The sequence below is a fragment of the Camelina sativa genome, chromosome 17 (assembly GCF_000633955.1).
Source record: "Camelina sativa cultivar DH55 chromosome 17, Cs, whole genome shotgun sequence".
NCBI classification, from domain to species: domain Eukaryota; kingdom Viridiplantae; phylum Streptophyta; class Magnoliopsida; order Brassicales; family Brassicaceae; genus Camelina; species Camelina sativa.
In genome coordinates this window covers 10139809-10142825 of record NC_025701.1, presented here as the reverse complement: position 1 = coordinate 10142825, position 3017 = coordinate 10139809, and the positions used below count along the sequence as shown (strand labels likewise).

Sequence of the window (3017 nt, the reverse complement as noted above, 5' to 3'; positions counted from 1 at the left end):
TTGATCAAATTTGACAAGCCCAACTGTAGACACAAGGGGGCTGAAGTGTATTCATCCTTGTCAAGCTTGGATGGTGACATCCCTGACTTGGACATCAGAATTCGTGAACACCTATGTGATAATCATTGCAACCATTGTTCTCGACCTCTTCCAACTGTGTACTTCCAATCGCAAAAGAAGGTTCTTAGCATGCTTTCCCTCACGCATTACTCTTTGTGTATCATTTATCTGATTTTTTTCCATTATAGACTCAAAACCTTATCTTGCTTACTGTTTCGGATATCAGAGCGCTTCTAACTAAATTTGCTTCATCTCTACTTTACAGGGGGATGTAGTCTTATGCTCTGATTGTTTTCACCATGGAAGATTTGTTGTTGGACATTCTTGTCTTGACTTTGTAAGAGTGGATCCATCCAAATTTTATGGCGATCAAGATGGAGACAATTGGAATGATCAGGAAACTCTCTTACTTCTTGAAGCTGTGGAACTCTACAATGAAAATTGGATTCAGATTGCAGATCATGTTGGTTCCAAATCAAAAGCTCAATGCATTCTTCATTTTCTTCGATTACCTGTGGAGGATGGTCTTTTGGATAATGTTGAGGTTCCAGGTGTAACTAATTCGGAAAACCCTGCAAATGGATATGACCACAAAGGAACAGATTCANTTTTACAATTAGAACAAAATTATATGTCGGTTTGGGTTTACAAATTAGATGGTTAGGGTTTAGATTTTACAATTAGAACGAAATTATATGTCGGTTTGGATTTACAAATTAGATGGTTAGGGTTTAGATTTTACAATTAGAACGAAAGTATATGTCGGTTTGGGTTTACAAATTAGATGGTTAGGGTTTAGATTTTATAATTAGAACGAAATTATATATCGGTTTGGGTTTATAAAAGAGCGGTTTAAGTTTTTAATTTTAGAATAATATACACAGATTTTATTTATTTATATAATAAGGGGGTGAATGAAGAGGTTCACCCCTAGGGGTGAACCCAAGTATTGTGAGAGGAGTATGTCCATGTTAATTGGTTCGGTTAACCACCACACCAGTATCACCCCTACCCTTAATGTATCAATTTCAATCGGTTTAACCAATTTGAACTAAAAAACCGAACAAAACCGTTAATTATATCTTAAATGTGAAACCAAACGGTATCAATACAAACCGAAGTAAATTTGATTATAAACCGAAATCGGATTGGTTAACCAAGCTTGAAATCTTGAAGTCAAACCTGCGTTTCCGAACTTCTTACACAGCCAGAAGGTTAGAATTAACAAATACAGAAGACTAAAAAGAAACCAATGGCGAAATAAATTCCGAGAAAAAGGTTTGCTGTGGGTTGCTCGAGCTCTAGAAGAAATCAGAGCGACTCGGAGGAACAGAAGAAGACAAAGAAAGCAATTCTCTCTTACACTTTTGATTCCACAGAACCCTAAACCTCAATTTCTCTATCTTACATCCACAAGAATGCCAGCTTCTGAAGGTAAAAAATTGCAATTTAGAAACGAGTTTTTTTTTCTATCTTCCCTCAAAATCCAATTTTGAATTGGGATTTGACTTACCCATTTAGATCGTATCTATGGGTATTGTTTACTTTTGCGAATTGAATTACTCTTTTTCCCAATTCCGTCGCAGATAGAAGAGGGAAATGGAAACGACGGAAGCGAGGTGGGTTATCGGCGGCGAGGAAACCGAAACAAGAGGAGGAAGATATCGAGGAAGAAGACGAAGACAACAACAACAACAACGAAGAAATTGATGACGTTGATAATAATAATGCCGATGAGCTTCACCAGAACGGCGGCGCAACTCCCGATCCAGGACACGGTATTGGCGAAGTAGTTGAAGATTCCGGTTCGCGCATCTCTGATTTCCCCTCTGTGGTTAAGCGTGTTGTGATCCGTCCACACGCGTCTGTAACCGCTGTTGTGGCTGCTGAGAGAGGTGGTTTGATTGGGGAGACTAGAGGTCAAGGCTCGCTTCCGGCTCTGGAGAATATTGCATATGGGCAATTGCAAGCGTTGTCTACTGTGCCGGCTGATGCTCTGTCTTTTGATCTCGAGAGGAGTGATGGAGCGTCTTCTGCTTATGTTATCTCTCCACCACCTATATTGGAAGGAGAAGGTGTTGCTAAACGGTTTGGGGATCTGGTCCATGTCTTGCCTATGCATTCAGGTTTGTTTGTTTCTCTTGTCCTTCTGTTCATGAGTTTGCATATGAATTGAATACTTGTAAGTGTTGGCTATGTTGAAGTTAGAAGTGAGACTTAATGCAGTATCAGATTTTGCTGGTTGGTACTAGTATTGTAGTAGTCATATTTGTTGTCAAGAATTTGATTTTTCTTAAGATATCTCAAAGGGTTCTTATGCCGGTAGCTCCTGAATGTATAAGGTCTTATCTGACTTCTATCTAGTGCGTGGTTCTTAGTTTACATTACTCTGAAAGCAACTCCATTTCATATCAGATTTTTGTTATGGTCTGTGTGATGGAAAGGGAGAGGTATTAGAACTCTTGCACATCATCTATGTATATGTATTAATAAAATTAGAATAACTGCTGGCTTTGAGTAGCCCTAGGTTTCTTTGATCAGAATTGTATCTTGAATGGATTATGCTAGTGATGTCCTCTAAATTTTACTTGGGCTATGTTCTTGGAGGTTATGTTCAGAAGTATCCTGATTTCCCTCTTAGTTTATTTTTATTTCTGATATTTTGGTTCACAGTGCTCGAATTTATTGTTTTACTTTTGCTGTTACATTTGAACAGATTGGTTTGCACCAAATACAGTGGATCGGCTTGAAAGGCAAGTGGTGCCACAATTCTTCTCTGGAAAATCGCCAAATCATACACCCGAAAGTTATATGGAATTCAGGAACGCAATTGTTTCAAAATATATGCAGAACCCTGAAAAGACACTGACGATTTCTGATTGTCAAGGATTGGTAGATGGTGTTGACATTGAAGATTTTGCACGAGTTTTCCGTTTTCTTGATCACTGGGGAATAAT

At 38.5% G+C, this 3017-nt stretch overlaps 1 protein-coding gene across 1 annotated transcript in view; it reads left to right on the top strand.

The window, feature by feature from the left end:
* The window catches only part of LOC104759337 (SWI/SNF complex subunit SWI3C-like), an 8437-nt gene continuing 5426 nt past the window's right edge, over positions 7 to 3017 (top strand). The window contains exons 1-2 of the mRNA XM_010482281.2: positions 7 to 180; positions 326 to 584. The gene's annotated coding sequence lies outside the window, so the exon portion shown is untranslated. The remainder of the gene's footprint in view (positions 181 to 325; positions 585 to 3017) is intronic.